At 38.3% G+C, this 5826-nt stretch overlaps 1 non-coding gene across 1 annotated transcript; it reads left to right on the top strand.

Moving 5' to 3' along the window:
* Nucleotides 1-5253: 5253 nt before the first annotated feature.
* Nucleotides 5254-5358, top strand: LOC123937760. Its single transcript, XR_006817558.1, has one exon. It is a non-coding gene; the product is annotated as a U6 spliceosomal RNA (small nuclear RNA).
* Nucleotides 5359-5826: the final 468 nt, after the last annotated feature.

Genomic DNA, 5826 nt, shown 5'->3' with positions numbered 1-5826 from the left:
TTTTTATAAAGCGGCAGAATTCTTTCATAACATGGTTGTGGTCAAAATGTACATACAATTTTGTATCCTGCTTTCCTCACATTGGTTCACATAAACATTTTTCTGAGTTACTAGAAACTCTGTATTTTTATGGGTTGCACATGATTCAGCAAATGTCCACACCAAAATTTATAGAGCCATTCCCCAAAGATGAGTTTTTTTTAAGTAGTAAGCTGGTACACAAATTTACTATTTGTGTTTAAGTATGTAAAACTTTCATCAAGGGGATAAACTGCAATCCGTGGGAATGGGATAGGAACAAAGAGGAGTAGCAGCCAGGAGCCTTCTGACCACTAGGTAACTAGCTCTTCAAACTAACTCTTCAAAACAGATCAGATAAAGAGTCCAATGAAAGGCCTCTTACACCGCTTCAGTAGAGACATGGTAGTCAAGTAAACTGGGCCTCCTGGTAACTAAGTTAGAATAAATATGCATTTCTGGGAGAAATCCCACCTATTCCACAGCCAGACCAAAAAAAAAAAAAAAAAATGCTCATCAAGAAATATCTGATTTTCTGCAGCAGGAGAAAATGGCCTCCAAAGTAGCTTGAGGTAAAGGGCCATGCGAGTGACAAATTCTATTGTCTACAATGCTTGGAAGACAGGTGAGAGCCATCCCCTGGAGCGTGGAAGTTGTTAAGGAAAAGGAAATGCAGTTGGTTTTCAAGCTCAGTGGATCAAACTCAGTGCAAGCTCATTGCAAGGAAACCGTTGCAATTGCTCACCAGGGTCTGCAATGTATTCGTGTACATTATTTACAGGAATTACATAAACAAATTTCTTTTTTTTTTTAAACTGTTTCCCTTCTCTTATGTAGCACTGGAGTTAGGGAGATATACAGAAGATTCATCCTTCCTTGACAGGCCCATCTTGAGTCCTACATTTAAACTTTCTAAACTACCCTGAAAGATATATGGAAGACCTAACATAACTTTACTAGAAAATCTTTCCCAATTATAGTTTAAAATGTACCAGTGACAACAGATACACCTCTGTTGAAAGCTTAGAGAAATCAGGCAAACTTACACAACTTGAAATTTTAAGGTAAAGGGTAGTGACTTTGAAAAGTGTTTTAGAATTTAAAACGACTTGGACCAATTTCTTTTAAAAAATAGTCAGAAAAGTAAACTATATAAATCCAAGATGTAAAATGTCTACAAATCCCATGAAACACAAATTGCATTCTGGGAAGTTAAAAATATTTCAAAGAAAACAATTTTGACAAAGCTTATTAGACACTAGATTGATTGGTAGAGTTTCTTAATTCCCTTTCCTTCGAAGTGTGTAAGAATATGGCAGAGAATTTTCTCTAAAAAGAATTCAGGAGGAGCTTTGTAAAAAAAAAAAAAAAGATGGCCTAAAGTCTAGACTGCCTCTTAAGAGCCCTTCCTGTCTACTAACACCAAATTTCATTCATTACTCATCTCCTTAGAGGTAATCCAAACAGATTAAAAAATGAAATTTTTTTTTCTTCTGTCTTCTTTTTCGCTTTGCAAACTGTTTTTAAATTAATACTTCCTGCTCCCTCCCAAGAACCCCGGAACCTTTGCAAACTGTTGTTAAATAGCTATAATTCCTTCCCATATTCATTCAACATTCACCACCACTCCCAAGATAAGCAACATCCACTTGAAGGTATCATAGTGTCAAATGCTACACTAAAGGAAAAAGTGATTTACAGCTGGTAAACATAGTCTTCTAATTCCAGAAAACACTGCAGAAGACAGATCTTTGTTTTAGATAGGGATTGTGAGAGTTTCTGAATTGTTAGTACTTCAAAGCCTCATTCTATGACACTATATACACCTCAACTGATACCTTATTTTGCACTTCTCCGTGGGACTAAACAATAATAAATAATAATAAAATAATTATTAAACCTGCCAAATTTTTAAAAATTTGTATATTCATTTTCTTGTGCAATTTCAGTTTGTTGGAGTCAATTATAGCAATGATTTATGATTTACTCTGGTAAATTTCCATGGTTTCTTGCAAAGAAAAACTCAAAGAATTTTGGCAAAAGAATGATGTACTGCAAAAGATACAATACATATATCAAGTTCAGAATGCTGGGAGGCAGACTCAAAGGAAAAATTGTTCCCTCCATCTTTCCAGAAGAAATCTCTACAGAAGCGGGTAACTAAGGATCTATATAATCTAGTACTCTTAAAGGTATTTGTTTCTTAGTTAAGAAATACATTAAATTGAGTAACAAAAGAGAGAAAACAAAATCCACAAGATTCTCTTTGGATTTAAGTCATCCAAACCTTTGGCTTTACCAAATAGCCGTAACAACCCCATTAACACAGTTCCATCTTCCCACTGTTAAGAGATTTTCTTGATTCCATATACTGTTGGTACACATTTTAAATAAAAGATCTTTTAAGGTTTAAAATCTCTAGTTACATAGTCAGTGGGGCAATGGTCCAAACTCAGACACTAACTGTGGTGTCTGACTAATGCAAATGAAAATATTTATAGTTTCCCAATTAATCAAAGGAATACTTGATCTAAGATTGAACCACAGCACCCATAGTTATACAATCTCCTTAGTTAACAAAATCTTACTAACCAGCAAGAATTTACCTTGTAATTTTCATGATTTTTAAAGTTTATTTGTTTTGCAGGGTGTTTTGTTTTGTTTTGTTTTTAAGGAATCAAAGGGGGATCCATCTCAGGCAGCACAGAGAGTTAGTTCCTGCCCAATGACTCTGGCAATCTTTGGGAAAGTACAGGGGAGAGTTCATCACCAAATGGATTTTAACATCCCAATGGGTGGTTCTCAGATTTCAATATGTATCAGCATTGCTGTGGTTAGGCTGAAGTGTCTCTTATTTTCCAGAAGTGATTCAGATGCCCAGGCAACCTTTCAAACCACTGATCCAGACTGGACATTCAAGATCCTTTTCATTTCATCCTAGCAATTACCTTCTAATGTCCCTTACCTAATCAAATCTAAATTACATGAGTTGTCCTCAATTTCTATGACTCCCTATAGCGTTCATCTTCTCTGCCCATGATCAATCGCTCTCAGGTTTTCAGCAACAATTCACTGTCCAGCTAAGTCTTCCCGATCCTCAGGAGAGGAAAGAGGGGTCAGCTCCACCAGGAAGAAACCCAGTGCCTCAGAAAGACCTGAATTCAATTAACTTAGTTCAATGATATCTCAATTTCCTTAGAGAAAAAGAACGTTTCGAGTCTTCAAATAAACTGCTGTAACAGCTGGACCTAGATGAAATGCATGACACTGCTTCCGCTCTGGAAGATCCTCATTCTTCAAAAAATACCGTGGGAAATCTGCTGACAATTTCCTGTAGCCTGACCAACACTAATTCCCAATGATGTCAACCATTTCCTCTCCATGTGGTTTTGCAAAGCCCTTTGTCATGGCAAAAATCTGTTCTTGAAGGGTAACTGCTAAGATATATTTTGCTCTTACGGTATCTCATATGCCCGGAGAAGTGCCTGGAACACAGTAGGCACACAATAAATATCTGTTAAATGAATGAATGGTTTCCTGCCACATAAAGTATGTGATCTGTATCACTGCCACAGACATAATAAATTTAGTACACAGCCCTCTGCAAAATATCAAAGGAGCTATCTTTGTGCATTATTGATCTACCACAGAGTTGCGTTCCATTTTATAAACATATACATCAATGAAACTTGTCTTAAGCACAGCATTATTCAGGTTTCTTAACCTGTACCATAATTCAATTCTGATAGGATACCAGATTTTAGTATTTGTTTATAAATTTAGACCATCTGATACCAGCTAATATGAGATAGCCCTAGACTTTACCCTAATATATTTTCAAGCATGATCACATTCATAAGACTCTCCATCCTTAAGTACACAAGCACAATCCTGATGCAACCTTCTGCCACCTGGATGGTATCGCTGTTTCTGAAAAGGCTAGATTTCCCTGGGTGGGCATCTCCAGTTTTGTACTGACCCATCAACTGAACACTCTTTCTACAGACATCAGAAGCAAAAAGCCTGCTCTATTTAAATAGAGCTTAGATTACATGAATTAAAACTACAGGTTTTACTTATGCAGAGGTAGACTCTATGCAATAAAGATGATCATTAAAAGTTGTCTGTCAATCAAATTTTATAAACTGAATTATAATCTACAGTACTAGGGGAGGTACATCTGAGTGGCTCAGCCAGTTAAGTGTCTGACTCTTGATTTCAGCTCAAGTATGATCTCAGAGTTGTGAGTTCAAGCCCTGCATTAGGCTCCATGCTGCATGTGGAGCCTGCTTAAATTCTCTCTCTCCCTCTCCCTCTGCCCCTCCCCCCACCTAAAAAAAGTACTAGGGGAGCTTCTCTGTCAGTTGATGCCAGCCTACGATACTGCCTTTTGTAATGACAAAAAAGAGAGGTAATTGTAAAAGTAAATCATTTTACTACCAACAAATCTGTCATTTTTGCTATTAAAGTAGTATTTTGTTTCACCATCTTGAGGAGGCCCTTTTGGATAGGATTCATGTTTTATTTTTTTTTTAAGATTTTATTTATTTATTTATCAGTCAGAGAGAGAGAGAAAGAGAGAGCACGCACAAGCTCTCAAGCAGGCAGAGTGGCAGGCAGAGCGAAGAGAGAAGCAGGCTCCCCACTGAGCAAGGAGCCTGATGCAGGACTTGATCCCAGGACCCTGGGATCATGACCTGAGCTGAAGGCAGCGGCTTAACCGACTGAGCCACCCAGGCATCCCTGGATTCATTTTAAAGGGAGAGACTAAGGCATAAAAAAAACCCACACACAATATTTATCAGCCAAGTGAATTTTGCCTAAATTCTTTCTTCCACTGAATAGGCATTTATTGAAATGTTCTCTAAGCCAAACATTGAGCAATAGAGAACTGGACAGGCCTAGCCCCTGGCCTCAGAAAGTTAACATTCAAGAAGGAAATGTGAACATTAAGAAAATATAAGTACAGGGGCGCCTGGGTGGCTCAGTGGGTTAAAGCCTCTGCCTTCGGCTCAGGTCATGATCCCAGGGTCCTGGGATCAAGCCCCGCATCGGGCTCTCTGCTCTGCAGGGAGCCTGCCTCCCCATCTCTCTGTGCCTGCCTCTCTGCCTACTTGTAATTTCTGTCTGTCAAATAAATTATAAATCTTAAAAAAAAAAAAATTGTAAGTACAATAGGTGTTAAGAAAGAAATCCCAGATTGATATGGGGATATTTAAAATGACATCTTCAAATGCTTGCTTTGGCAGAACATATACTAAAATTGGAACAATACAGAGAAGATTAGCATGGCCTCTATGCAAGGGTGACACACAAGTTCACAAAGAATTCCACATTTTAAAAAGAAAATAAAATGATATGACATCTTCAAGACCTTCCTGGGGATACCACATTAAGGCTGAGGCCTGAACAATGAGTGACAGTTGGCCAAGCAGTAAGAAGAAACAGCATACTCTTGGTTCAAAGGCAAGAGAAAGATTGTCACATAAAAGGAACTGAACAAAGTCCAGTAAGGCCCACATAGAGAAGTGATGAGAGAGGACGGAGAAGGTGGGAGTGGAGACTGAAGGCATGGTTAGGATTCACTTTGTGGAGGTCCCTGCCATTGGGTGAGATGTTTGAGACTTATTGCTGAGAATAGTAGAAAACCACTGAAAGGGGTAAAGCAGTTATCATGGTGACGGTTTCATGAACACATATAAAGCAAATAACACTCAGCCAACTCTTTCAAGAGCCATCTGTTACAGCCTAAGGAAACCTCCAAGGGGCAGAACCAGAGACATACGGCCTGGCAGGCAGAGAGCTGAT

Source organism: Meles meles, chromosome 2 (assembly GCF_922984935.1).
Source record: "Meles meles chromosome 2, mMelMel3.1 paternal haplotype, whole genome shotgun sequence".
Lineage (NCBI taxonomy): Eukaryota > Metazoa > Chordata > Mammalia > Carnivora > Mustelidae > Meles > Meles meles.
This window is presented reverse-complemented; position numbering and strand designations above follow the sequence as displayed.